This window comes from Protopterus annectens, chromosome 2.part1, assembly GCF_019279795.1.
Source record: "Protopterus annectens isolate FY-2018-M chromosome 2.part1, PAN1.0, whole genome shotgun sequence".
Classification (NCBI taxonomy): Eukaryota; Metazoa; Chordata; order Ceratodontiformes; family Protopteridae; genus Protopterus; species Protopterus annectens.
Window position 1 is genome coordinate 1,615,435,147 of NC_056729.1, and position 17,078 is coordinate 1,615,452,224.

The following is a 17,078-nucleotide window of genomic DNA, read 5'->3' on the forward strand; positions in this document are numbered from 1 at the left end:
TAGCACTGTATACACAGTCAGCAATTTATAGCACTGTGTACACAAATTGGAATCCATAGCACTGTATACACAGACTGTAAGCCACAACACTGTATGCACAGACAGGAATCCACAGCACTGTATACACAGACTGCAATCAACAGCATTGTATACACAGAATGCAATCCACAACATAGTAAACACAGATTGCAATCCATAGCTTTGTATACACAGACTGCAATCCACAGCACTGCATACACAGGCTACAATCCACAGCACTGTATACACAGATTGCAATCCACAACAATGTACACACAAACCTGAATCCATAGCACTGTATGCAAAGACTGCAATCCAGAGCACTGTATACACAGACTGCAGTCCACAGCACTGTGTACACAGACTGCAATCCTCAGCACTGTACACACAGACTGGAATCCATAGCACTTTATACACCGAGTGCAATCCATGGCACTGTATACACATATTGCAATTCACAGCACTGTATACACAAACTGCAATCCATAGCACTGTGCACACAGACTGCAAACCACAGCACTCCATAATCAGATTGTAATCCACAGCACTGCATACACTGATTGCAGTCCATAGCACTGTATACACAGACTGCAGTCCATAGTACTGTATACACAGACTGCAATCCATACCACTGTATGCACAGACTGCAATCCATAGCATTGTATGCACAGACTGCAATCCATAGTACTGCATACACAGATTGCAGTCCATAGCACTGTGTAAACAGGAAGCAATCCATAGCACTGCATATACAGATTGCATTCTACAGCACTGTATACACAGATTGCAATCAATAACACTGTATACACAAACTGCAATCTTTAGCACTGCATACACAGATTGCATTCACATCACTGTATGCACAGATTGCAATCCACAGCACTGCAAACACAGACTGCAATCCATAGCACTATATACACAGACTGCAGTCCATACCACTGCATAAACAGATTGCAATCCACAACACTGCCTACACTGACGGCAATTCACAGCTCTGTATACATAGATTGCAATCCATAGCTCTGTATACAAAGATTGCAATCCACAGCACTGTATCCACAAACTGCAATCCATAGCCCTATATACACAGACTGCAATCCATACCACTGTATTCACAGATTGCAATCCACAGCACTGCATACGCATACTGCAGTCCATAGCACTGTACACACATAAACAGATTGCACTTTATATCACTGTATAAATAGATTGCAATCCATAATACTGTATAGAAAGACTGCAATCTATAGCACTGCATACACAGATTGCATTCCACATCACTGTATACACAGATTCCAATCCACAGCACTGCAAACACAGACTGCAATCCATAGCACTATATACACAGACTGCAGTCCATACCACTACATAAACAGATTGCAATCCACAACACTGCCTACACAGACTGCAATTAACAGCACTGTGTACACAGACTGCAATACATAGCACTGTATAACACAGACTGCAATCCTCAGCACTGTACAAACAGACTGGAATCCATAGCACTTTATACACGGACTGCAATCCATGGCACTATATACACAGACTGCAAACCACAACACTCCATAATCAGATTGTAATCCACAGCACTGCATACACTGATTGCAGTCCATAGGACTGTATACAAAGACTGTAGTCCATAGCACTGTATACACAGACTGCAATCCATAGCATTGTACTCACAAACTGCAATCCGTAGCACTGCATACACAGATTGCAATCCATAGCACTGTATACACAAACTGCAATCTTTAGCACTGCATACACAGATTGCATTCCACATCACTGTATACACAGATTGCAATCCACAGCACTGCAAACACAGACTGAAATCCATTGCACTATATACACACAGACTGCAGTCCATACCACTGCATAAACAGATTGCAATCCACAATACTACCTACACTGACTGCAATCCACAGCGCTGTATACATAGATTGCAATCCATAGCTCTGTATACACAGATTGCAGTCCATAGCACTGAATACACAGACTGTAATTCACAGCACTGTATACACAGACTGCAATCCATAGCACTGTATACACAGATTGCAATCCACAGCATTGTATCCACAAACTGCAATCCATAGCACTGTATACACAGATCCGCAACACTTTATACTCAGATTGTAATCCACAGCACAGCATAAACAGATTGCACTTTATATCACTGTATAAATATATTGCAATCCATAATACTGTATATAAAGACTGCAATCTATAGCACTGCATACACAGATTGCAATCCATGGATCTTTATACACAGACTGCAGTTCATAGCACTGAATACACAGATTACAATCCAAAGCACTGTATCCATAGATTGCAGTCCATAGCAGTGTATGCACAGACTGGAATCCATAGCACTTTATACACAGACTGCAATCGATAACACTGTATATACAGATTGCAATCTACAGCACCGCATATATAGACTGGAATCCGTAGCACTGCATACACAGAATGCAATACACAACACTGTATACTCAGATTGTAATCCACAGCACTGCATGCACAGATTGCAGTCCATAGCACTGTATACACAGAGTGCAATCCATAGCACTGTATACACAGACTGCACTCCATAGCATTGCATGAATAGACTGCAGTCCACATCACTGTATACACAGACTGCAGTCCATAGCACTGTGTAAATAGGAAGCAATCCATAGCACTGCATATACAGATTGCATTCTACAGCACTGTATACACAGATTGCAATCAATAACACTGTATACACAGACTGAAATCCATAGCACTGCATACACAGATTGATTACACAGCACTGTATACACAGATTGCAATCCATAGCACTGTATACACAGACTGCAATCAACATCATTTTATACACAGAATTCAGTTCACAGCACGATATACACAGAATGCAATCCATAGCACTGTATACACAAACTGCAATCCATATTACTGTATACACAGACTGCAATCCATAGCACTGTACACACAGTCTGCAATCTAAAGCATTGTATACACAGATTGCAATCCATAGCAATGTATACACAGATTGCAATCCATAGCACTGTGTAAACAGACTGCAATCCATAGCACTGCATATACAGATTGCATTCCACAGCACTGTATACATAGATTGCAGTGCATAGCACTGTACACACAGTCTGCAATCCAAAGCATTGTACACACAGATTGCAATCCATAGCAATGTATACACAGATTGCAATCCATAGCACTGTACACACAGTCTGCAATCTAAAGCATTGTATACACAGATTGCAATCCATAGCAATGTATACACAGATTGCAATCCATAGCACTGTATAAACAGACTGCAATCCATAGCACTGCATATACAGATTGCATCAATCTGTGTATACAATGCTTTGGATTGCAGTCTGTGTATTCAGTGCTATGGATTGCAGTCTGTGTATACAGTACTATGGAGTGCAGCTTGTGTATACAGTGCTATGGATTGCATTATGTGTATACCATGCTGTGAACTGAACAACTGGAAAGGACACAGAAATACCTCTGTAAAGAATCACAGGCCTAAAGCAGATGCCCTATGCTGAATGCCTTAAAAAACTCCAGCTATATTCTGTCACATATTGTCTACTCAGAGGCAATCTCTGCTTAACATACAAGGCCATGTCAAACACAGAGCTGTTGAACATGCTACACTTAAAGAAATCCCAATCCCTCAGAGCTACATGCTCCAGGGATCTAAACTTTGTCATCACAATAAAAAAAGCATGCTGGAGGGATAGGTTCCTGACCCAGAGACTCCCAAGACTCTGGAATAGACTGCCCATACATGTCAAGCAGAGTGCCTCTTTGGCCCTCTTCAAAATGAACCTTGACGATTGGATGGGAGATAGGAAATTCACCATGGGGATCACGTCATTCACCCTGCTAGACCGGGTTCCAGGTAGTAAATAGTGTTGGAAGAAATAGCCAGCAAATTGTTATGGCTAGGCTTGTATAGGCCCTAGGGCCGATAGCCTAGTACCAACCTATGAACCTATGAACCTGTAGCACTGTATACACAGACTGCAATCCATAGAACTGCATACACAGATTGCAATCATAGCAATATGCACATAAAGTAATCCCTAGCACTGTATAGACAGACTGCAATCCACAGCACTGTATATGCAGACTGCAATCCATAGCACTGTGCACAAAGACTGCATTCCACAGCACTGTATACACAAATTGCAATGCATAACACTATAAGCACAGACTGCAATTCACAACACTATATGCACCATTGCAATCCATACCTGTTTATACACAGACTGAAATTCATAGCACTGTATAAACAGATTGCAATCCTCAGCACTGTATACACAGATTGCAGTGCATAGCACTGTATACACAGACTGCAATCCACAGCACTGTAAGCACAGAATAGAATGCATAGCAGTGTATACAAAGACAACAATCCATAGTACTGTATATACAGACTGCAATCCACATCACTGTGTAGACAGACTGCAATCCATAGCACTGTATTCACAGACTGCATTCCATAGCACTGTATACGCAGACTGCAATCCATAGTACAGTACACACAGATTGCAATCCACAGCATTGTATACTCATATTGTAATCCATAGCACTGTATACACAGATTGCAGTCCATAGCACTGTATAAACAGACTGCAGTCCATAGTATTGAAAACACAGACTGCAATCCATAGCACTGTATTCATAGACTGCATTCCATAGCACTGTACACACAGACTGCAATCCACATCACTGTGTACACAGACTGCAATCCATAGCACTGTATACACAGATTGCAATCCATAGCACTGTATGCACAGATTGCAATCCATAACACAGTATACACAGACTGCAATCCTCAGCACTGTATACTCAGATTGTAATCCATAGCACTGTATACACAGATTGCAGTCCATAGCACTGTATAAACAGACTGCAGTCCATAGTATTGTACACACAGACTGCAATCCATCACATTGTATACACATACTGCAATCTATAGCACTGCATCCACAGATTGCATTCCATAGTACTGTATACTCAGATTGCAGTACATAGCACTGTGTACACAGACTGCAATCCATAGCACTGTATAAACAGATTGCAATCCACAACTCTGCATACACAGACTGCAATCGCAGCACTGTATTCACAGATTGCAACTGATGGCAGTGTGCTCACAGACTGTAATCCACAGCACTGTATACACAGACTGCAATCCACAGCACTACAATCACAGACTGGAATCCATAGCACTGTATACACAGACTGCAATCCATACCACTGTATAGACAGACTACAACCCATACCACTGTATAGACAGACTACAATCCACAGTGGTGTGTACTCAAATTATAATCCACAGCACTGCATGCAGAGATTGCAGGTCATATCACTATATACACAGATTGAAATCCATAGCACTGTATACACAGACTGCAATCCATAGCACTGTATACACAGATTACATCCCACAGCACTGTATACACAGATTGCAATCCATAGCACGGTATATGCAGAATGCAATTCATAGCAATGTACGATTGTAATCCACAGCACTGTATACACAAATTGCAGTGCATAGCACTGTATACACAGACTGTCATCCACAGCACTGTATGCACATAATGGAATCCGCAGCACTGTATACATGGACTGCAATTTATAGCACTGTATGCACAGATTGCAATCCACAGAACTGTATACACAGATTGCAATCCATAGCACTGTATATACAGACTGCAATCCACATCACTGTATACACAGATTTCAGTCCACAGAAATGTATACACAGATTGCAATCCATACTACTGTATACACAGACTGCAATCCATAGCACTGTGCACACAGACTGCAATCCATAGCACTGTATACACAGACTGCAATCCATAGCACTGCATACACAGATTGCATTCCACAGAACTGTATACACAAATTGCAATGCATAACACTATAAGCACAGACTGCAATCCACAACACTATATGCACAATTGCAATCCATAGCTGTTTATACACAGACTGAAATCCATAGCACTGTATACACAGACTGCAATCCATAGCACTGCATACACAGATTACATTCTACAGAACTGTATACAGAAATTGCAATGCATAACACTATAAGCACAGACTGCAATCCACAGCACTATATGCACAATTGCAATCCATAGCTGTTTATACAAAGACTGAAATTCAGAGCACTGTATACACAGATTGCAATCCTCAGCACTGTATACACAGACTGCAGTGCATAGCAGTGTATACACAGACTGCAATCCACAGCACTGTAAGCACAGAATAGAATGCATAGCAGTGTATATAGAGACAACAATCCATAGCACTGTATAAACAGATTGCAATCCACAGAACTGTATGCACAGACTGCAGTCCAAAGCACTGTATATATAGACTGCAATCCACATCACTGTGTACACAAACTGCAATCCATAGCACTGTATACATAGATTGCAATCCATAGCACTGTATGCACAGATTGCAATCCATAGCACAGTACACACAGACTGCAATCCACAGCACTGTATACTCAGATTGTAATCCATAGCACTGTATACACAGATTGCAGTCCATAACACTGTATAAACAGACTGCAATCCATAGTATTGTAAACACAGACTGCAATCCATAGCACTGTATTCACAGACTGCATTCCATAGCACTGTACACACAGACTGCAATCCATAGCACTGCGTACACAGATTACATTACAAACCACTGAATAAACAGATTGCAATCCATAGCACTACTTACATAGACTGCAATCCAAAGCACTGCATACACAGATTGCAACCCATAGCACTGTATGCACAAACTGCAATCCATAGCACTGTATACACAGATTGCAATTGACAGCACTGTATACACAGATGACAATCCATAGCACTGCATACACAGATGGCAATCCATCACACTGTATACACAGACTGCAATCTATAGCACTGCATCCACAGATTGCATTCCATAGCACTGTATACACAGATCGCAGTACATAGCACTGTGTACACAGACTGCAATCCATAGCACTGTATACACAGATTGCAATCCACAACACTGCATACACAGACTGCAATCGCAGCACTGTATTCACAAATTGCAACTGACGGCACTGTGCACACAGACTGTAATCCATGGCACTGTATACACAAACTGCAATCCACAGCACTACAATCACAGACTGGAATCCATAACACTGTATACACAGACTGCAATCCATACCACTGTATAGACAGACTGCAACCCACACCACTGTATAGACAGACTGCAATCCACAGTGGTGTATACTCACATTGTAATCCACAGCACTGCATGCAGAGATGGCAGGTCATAGCACTATATACACAGATTGCAATCCATAGCACTGTATACACAGACTGCAATCCATAGCACTGTATACACAGATTGTGGTAGACAGCACAGTATACACAGATTGCAATTCATAGTACTGTATTCACACACTGCAGTCCATAGTACTGTACACACAGACTGCAATCCATAACACTGTATGCACAGATTGCAATCCATAGCATCACATACACAGATTACATCCCACAGCACTGTATACACAGATTGCAATCCATAGCACTGTATACACAAATTGCAGTGCATAGCACTGTATACACAGACTGTGATCCACAGCACTGTATGCACAGAATGGAATCCACAGCACTGTATACACAGACTGCAATTAATAGCACTGTATGCACAGATTGCAATCCACAGAACTGTATACACAGACTGCAATCCATAGCACTGTATATACAGACTGCAGTCCATAGTACTGTATACACAAACTGCAATCCATAGCACTGTATACACAGATTGTAATCCATAACACTATATACACAGATTGCAATCCACTGCACTGTAGACATAGATTGCAATCCATTGCACTGCTTACACAGACTGTAATCCACAGCACTGAATACATAGATTGCAATCCATAGAACTGTATACACAGACTGCAATCGATAGCTCTGTATACACATACTGTAATTCATAGCACTGTATACAGAAATTGCAGTCCAAAGCACTGTAAACACAGATTGCAGTCCATAGCACTGTATAAACAGATTGCAATCTATAGGACTGTATACACAGACTTCAGTCCACAGCACTGAATACAGAGGTTGTAGTCCATAGCACTGTATACACAGACTGCAATCCATAGCACTGTATACACAGATTGCAATCCATAGCACTGTATACACAGACTGCTATGCATAGCACTGCATACACAGATTGCAATCCATAGCACTGAATTCACAGAGAGCAATCTATAGCACTTCATACACAGATTGCCCTCCACAGCACTGTATACACAGATTGCAATGCATAACACTGTGTACACAGAGTGCAATCCACAGCACTGTATACACACTCTGCAATCCACAAGACTGCATACACAGACTGCAATCCACAGCACTGAATACACAGACTGCATTCCATATCACTGTATACACAGATTGCAATCCATATCACTGTATAAACAGACTGCAATCCATAGAACTGCATATATAGATTGCGTCCCACAACACTGTATACACAGATTACAATCCATGGCACTGTATACACAGACTGCAATCCATAACACAGCATATACATATTACATTACACAGCACTGTATACACAGATTACAATCCAGAGAACTGTATACACAGACTGCAATCAACTTCACTTTATATACAAATTTCAGCCCACAGCACGGTATGCATAGAATGCAATCCATAGCACTGTATGCACGAACTGCAGTCCAAAGTACTGTATACACAGACTGCATTCCATAGCACTGTATACACAGACTGCAATCCAAAGCATTGTATACACAAGCTGCAGTCCACTGTACTGTACACACAGACTGCAATCCATAGCACTGTATACACAGACTGCAATCCAAAGCATTGTATACACCGATTACAATTCATAGCCCTGTACACACAGACTACAATCCATAGCACTGTATACACAGATTGCAGTCCATAGCACTGTATACACAGACTGCAATCCATACAACTGCATACACAGATTGCAATCATAGCACTATGCACAGAATCCAATCCCTAGCACTGTATACAGACTGCAATCCACAGCACTGTATATGCAGACTGCAATCCATAGCACTGTACACACAGACTGCAATCCATAGCATTGTATACACAGATTGCAATCCAGAGCACTGTATACAAACAATGCAATCCATAGCACTGCATACACAGATTGCATTCTGCAGTGCTGTATACCCAAATTGCAATCCATAACACAGCAGATACAGACTGCAATCCACAACACTGTATACAAAATTGCAATCCATAGCTGTTTATACATAGACTGCAATTCATAGCACTGTATACACAGATTGCAATCTTCAGCTCTGTATACACAGATTGCAGTGCATAGGTCAGTATACACAGACTGTAATCCACAGCACTGTATGCACAGGCTGCAATCCATAGCACTGTATATACAGACTGCAATCCACATCACTGTATACACAGATTTCAGTCAAACAGCACGGTATAAACAGATTGCAATCCATAGCACTGTATACACAGACTGCAGTCCATAGTGCTGTATACACAGACTGCAATCCACATCACTGTATACATAGACTGCAATCCATAGCACTGCATACACAGACTGCAATCCACAGCACTCCAAACACAGATTGCAATCCATAGATCTGCATACACAGACTGCAATTCATAGCACTGTATACACAAATCCAAAACACTTTATACTCAGATTGTAATACACAGCACTGCATACACAGATTGCACTTTATATCACTGTATAAACAGATTGCAATCCATAATACTGTATATAAAGACTTCAATCTATACCACTGCATTCACAGATTGCAATACATGGTTCTGTATACAGAGACGGCAGTTCATAGCACTGAATACACAGATTGCAATCCGTAGCACTGTATCCATAGATTGCAGTCCATAGCAGTGTATGTACAGACTGGAATCCATAGCAATGTATACACAGACTGCAATCGATAACACTGCATACACAGAATGCAATCCACAACACTGTATACTCAGATTGTAATCCACAGCACTGCATGCACAGATTGCAGTCCATAGCACTGCATACACAGATTGCAATCCATAGCACTGTATACACAGACTGCACTTCATAGCATTGCATAAATAGACTGCAGTCCACATCACTGTATACACAGATTGCAGTCCATAGCACTGTGTGAACATACAGCAATCCATAGCACTGCATATACAGATTGCATTCCACAGCACTGTATACACTGATTGCAATCCATAGCACTGCATACACAGAATGCAATCCACGACACTGTATACTCAGATTGTAATCCACAGCACTGCATGCACAGATTGCAGTCCATAGCACTGCATACACAGATTGCAATCCATAGCACTGTATACACAGACTGCACTTCATAGCATTGCATAAATAGACTGCAGTCCACATCACTGTATACACAGATTGCAGTCCATAGCACTGTGTGAACATACAGCAATCCATAGCACTGCATATACAGATTGCATTCCACAGCACTGTATACACTGATTGCAATCCATAGCACTGTATACACAGACTGCAATCCATAGCACTGCATATACAGATTGATATTCAGTTTCCAGCATGGTATACACAGACTGCAGTCTATTGCACTGAATACATACTCTGCAATCCAAAGCAATGTATACACAGATTGATGCAATCTGTATATGGAGTGCTATGGATTGCAGTCTGTGTATACAGTGCTATGGATTGCAATCTGTGTATACAGTGCTGTGGAATGCAATCTGTATATGCAGTGCTATGGATTGCAGTCTGTTTATACAGTGCTATGGATTGCAATCTGTGTATACATTGCTATGGATTGCAATCTGTGTATACAATGCATTGGATTGCAGACTGTGTGTACAGTGCTATGGATTGCAGTCTGTGTATACAGTACTATGGACTGCAGTTTGTGTATACAGTGCTATGGATTGCATTCTGTGTATACTGTGCTGGGAACTGAACAACTGGAAAGGCCACAGAAATGCCTCTCTAAAAGAATCACAGGCCTAAAGCAGATGCCTTATGCTGACTGCCTTAAAAAACTCCAGCTATACTCTGTCACATATTGTCTACTCAGAGGCAATCTCTGCTTAACATACAAAGACATGTCAAACCCAGAGCTGATGGACATGCTACACTTAAAGAAATCCCAATCCCTCAGAGCTACATGCTCCAGGGTCTAAACTTTGTCATCACAATAAAAACAAAACATGCTGGAAAGATAGGTTCCTGACCCAGAGACTCCCAAGACTCTGGAATAGACTGCCCATACATGTCATGCAGAGTGCCTCTTTGGCCCTCTTCAAAAGGAACCTTGATGATTGGATGGGAGATAGGAAATTCACCCCGGGGATCACGTCAGTCACCCTGCTAGACCGGGGACCAGGAATTAAAAAGTGTGGGAAGTAATAGCCAGGGAATTGTTATGGCTAGGCTTGTATAGGCCCTAGAGCTGATAGCTTAGTACCAACATATAAACCTATGAACCTGTAGCACTGTATACACAGACTGCAATCCATACAACTGCATATACAGATTGCAATCATAGCAATATGCACAGAATGCAATCCCTAGCACTGTATACACAGACTGCAATTCACAGCACTGTATACGCAGACTGCAATCCATAGCACTGGACACACAGACTGCAATCCATAGCACTGTATACACAGACTGCAATCCATAGCACTGTATACACAGATTGTAATTATACCACTGTATACACGGACTGCAATCTATAGCAATGTATACACACACTGCGATCCATAGAATTGCATACACAGATTGCAATCCACAACACTGTATACACAGATTGCAATCCATAACATGGTATACACAGACTGCAATTCATAGCACTGTATACAAATATTGCAGTCCATAGCACTGTATACACAGACTGCAATCCATAGCACTGTATACATAGATTGCAATTCATAGCACTGTATAAGCAGATTGCAATCCATAACACTGTATACACAGATAGCAATTCATAGCACTGTATACACAGATTGCAATCCATAGCACTGTATATACAGACTATAAGCCACAACACTGTATGCACAGACTGGAATCCACAGCACTGTATTCACAGACTGCAATCAATAGCCATGTATACACAGTCTGCAATCCACAACATAGTAAGCACAGATTGAAATCCATAACTTTGTATACACAGACTGCAATCCACAGCCCTGCATAGACAGGCTACAATCCACAGCACTGTATACACAGATTGCAATCCACAACAATGTACACACAAACCTGAATCCATAGCACTGTATACACAGACTGCACAGACTGCAATACAGAGCACTGTATACACAGACTGCAATCCACAGCACTGTGTACACAGACTGAAATACATAGCACTGTATAAAACAGACTGCAATGCTCAGCACTGTACACACAGACTGGAATCCATAGCACTTTATACACTGACTGCAATCCATGGCACTGTATACACAGATTGCAATTCACAGCACTGTATACACACACTGCAATCCATAGCACTGTACACACAGACTGCAAACCACAACACTCCATAATCAGATAGTAATCAACAGCACTGCATACACCGATTATAGTCCAGAGCATTGTATACACAGACTGCAGTCCATAGTACTGTATACACAGACTGCAATCCATAGCACTGTATACACAATCCATAGCATTGTACGCGCAGACTGCAATCCATAGCACTGCATACACAGATTGCAATCCATAGCACTGTATACACAAACTGCAATCCTTAGCACTGCATACACAGATTGCATTCCACATCACTGTATACACAGATTGCAATCCACAGCACTGCAAACACAGACTGCAATCCATAGCACTATACACACAAACTGCAGTCAATACCACTGTATAGACAGACTGCAATCCACAACACTGCCTACACTGACTGCAGTCCAAAGCTCTGTATACATAGATTGCAATCCATAGCTCTGTATACACAGATTGCAGTCTGTAGCACTCAGTACACAGACTGCAATTCACAGCACTGTATACACAGACTGCAATCCATAGCACTGTATACACAGATTGCAATCCACAGCACTGTTTACACAAACTGCAATCCATAGCACTATATACACAGACTGCAATCCATACCACTGTATACACAGATTGCAATCCACAGCACTGTATACAAAAACTGAAATCCATAGCACTATATACACAGACTGCTATCTATAGCACTGTATACACAGATCCACAACACTTTATACTCAGATTGTAATCCACAGCACTGCATACACAGATTGCACTTTATATTACTGTATAAACAGATTGTAACCCATAATACTGTAAATAAAGACTGCAATCTATAGCACTGCATGCACAGATTGCAATCCATGGCTCCTTATACACAGACTGCATTTCATAGCACTGAATACACAGTTTGCAATCCATAGCATTGTATCCATAGATTGCAGTCCATAGCAGTGTATGCACAAACAGGAATCCATAGCTCTGTATACACAGACTGCAATCAATAACACTGTATATACAGATTGCAATCTACAGCACCGCATACACAGACTGCAATCCATAGCACTGTATACTCAGATTGTAATCCACAGCACTGCATGCACACATTGCAGTCCATAGCACTGTATACACATACTGCAATCCATAGCGCTATATACACAGATTGCACTCCCTAGCATTGCATAAGTAGACTGCAGTCCACATCAATGTATACACAGATTGCAGTCCAAAGCACTGTCTAAACAGACAGCAATCCATAGCATTGCATATGCAGATTGCATTCCACAGCACTGTATCCACAGATTGAAATCCATAGCACTGTATACACAGACTGCAATCCATAGCACTGCATACACAGATTGCATTATGCAGCAGTGTATACACAGACTGCAATCCATAGCACTGTATACACAGACTGCAATCAACATCACTTTATACACAGATTTCAGTTCACAGCATGGTATAAACAATGCAATCCATAGCACTGTATACACAAATTGTAATTCATACCACTGTATACACAGACTGCAATCTATAGCAATGTATACACATACTGCGATCCACAGAATTGCATACACAGACTGCAATCCAAAGCATTGTATACACAGATTGCAATCCATAGCACTGCATATACAGATTGCATTGCACAGCACTGTATACACAGATTGCAATCCATAGCACTGTATACACAAGCTGCAGTCCATAGTACTGTATACACAGACTGCAATCCATAGCACTGTATACACAAACTGCAATCCAAAGCATTGTATACACAGATTGCAATTCATAGCCCTGTACACTCAGACTGCAATCCATAGCACTGTATACACAGATTACAGTCCATAGCACTGTACACACAGACTGCCATCCATAGCACTGTATACACAGATTGCAATCCAGAGCACTGTATACAAACACTGCAAACCATAGCACTGCATACACAGATTGCATTCCGCAGCACTGTATACCCAAACTGCAATCCATAACACTGTAGGCACAGACTGCCATCCACAACACTCTATACACATTTGCAATCCATAGATGTTTATATACAAACTGCAATTCATAGCACTGTACACACAGATTGCAATATTCAGCTCTGTATACACAGATTGCAGTGTATAGGTCTGTATACATAGACTGCAATCCACAGCACTGTATGCACAGAATGGAATCCATAGCAATTGTATACAGAGACAGCAATCCATAGCACTATATAAACATATTGTAATCCACAGAACTGTATACACAGACTGCAATCCATAGCACTGTATATACAGACTGCAATCCACATCACTGTATACACAGATTTCAGTCCACACCACAGTATAAACAGATTGCAATCCATAGCACTGTGTACACAGACTGCAGTCCATAGTGCTGTATACACAGACTGCAATCCACATCACTGTATACACAGACTGCAATCCATAGCACTGTATACACAGACTGCAATCCACAGCACTCCAAACACAGATTGCAATCCATAGCTCTGTATACATAGACTGCAATTCATAGCACTGTATACACAAATCCAAAACACTTTATACTCAGATTGTAATCCACAGCACTGCATACACAGACTGCACTTTATATCACTGTATAAACAAATTGCAATCCATAATACTGTATATAAAGACTTCAATCTATAGCACTGCATTCACAGATTGCAATACATGGCTCTGTATACACAGACTGCAGTTCATAGCACTGAATACACAGATTGCAATCCATAGCACTGTATCCATAGATTGCAGTCCATAGCAGTGTATGCACAGACTGGAATCCATAGCACTGTATACACAGACTGCAATCAATAACACTGTATATACAGATTGCAATCTACAGCACTGCATACACAGACTGCAATCCATAGCACTGCATACACAGAATGCAATCCACAACACTGTATACTCAGATTGTAATCCACAGCACTGCATGCACATATTGCAGTCCATAGCACTGTATACACAGATTGCAATCCATAGCACTGTATACACAGACTGCACTCTATAGCATTGCATAAATAGACTGCAGTCCACATCACTGTATACACAGATTGCAGTCCATAGCACTGTGTAAACAGACAGCAATCCATAGCACTGCATATACAGATTGCATTCCACAGCACTGTATACACATATTGCAATCCATAGCACTGTATACACCGACTGCAAACCATAGCACTGTATACACAGACTGCAATCAAAATCACTTTATACACAGATTTCAGTTCACAGAACGGTATACACAGAATGCAATCCATAGCACTGTATACACAAACTCCAGTCCATAGTAGTGTATACACAGACTGCAATCCATAGCACTGTACACACAGTCTGCAATCCAACGCATTGTATACAAAGATTGCAATCCATAGCAATGTATACACAGATTGCAATCCATAGCAATGTATAAACAGACTGCAATCCATAGTACTGCATATACAGATTGCATTACACAGCACTGAATACACAGATTGCAATCCATACCAGTGTATACACAGACTGCAATCAACATCACTTTATACACAGATTTCAGTTCACAGAACGGTATACACAGAATGCAATCCATAGCACAGTATACACAAACTACAGTCCATAGTACTGTATGCACAGACTGCAATCCATAGCACTGTACACACAGTCTGCAATCCAATGAATTGTATACACAGATTGCAATCCATAGCAATGTATACACAGATTGCAATCCATAGCACTGTATAAACAGACTGCAATCCATAGCATTGCATATGCAGATTGCATTCCACAGCACTGTATCCACAGATTGAAATCCATAGCACTGTATACACAGACTGCAATCCATAGCACTGCATACACAGATTGCATTACGCAGCAGTGTATACACAGACTGCAATCCATAGCACTGTATACACAGACTGCAATCAACATCACTTTATACACAGATTTCAGTTCACAGCATGGTATAAACAATGCAATCCATAGCACTGTATACACAAATTGTAATTCATACCACTGTATACACAGACTGCAATCTATAGCAATGTATACACACACTGCGATCCACAGAATTGCATACACAGACTGCAATCCAAAGCATTGTATACACAGATTGCAATCCATAGCACTGCATATACAGATTGCATTGCACAGCACTGTATACACAGATTGCAATCGATAGCACTGTATACACAAGCTGCAGTCCATAGTACTGTATACACAGACTGCAATCCATAGCACTGTATACACAAACTGCAATCCAAAGCATTGTATACACAGATTGCAATTCATAGCCCTGTACACTCAGACTGCAATCCATAGCACTGTATACACAGATTGCAGTCCATAGCACTGTATACACAGACTGCAATCCAGACAACTGCATACACAGATTGCAATCATAGCACTATGCACATAATGCAATCCCTAGCACTGTATACAAAGACTGCAATCCATAGCACTGTACACATAGACTGCCATCCATAGCACTGTATACACAGATTGCAATCCAGAGCACTGTATACAAACACT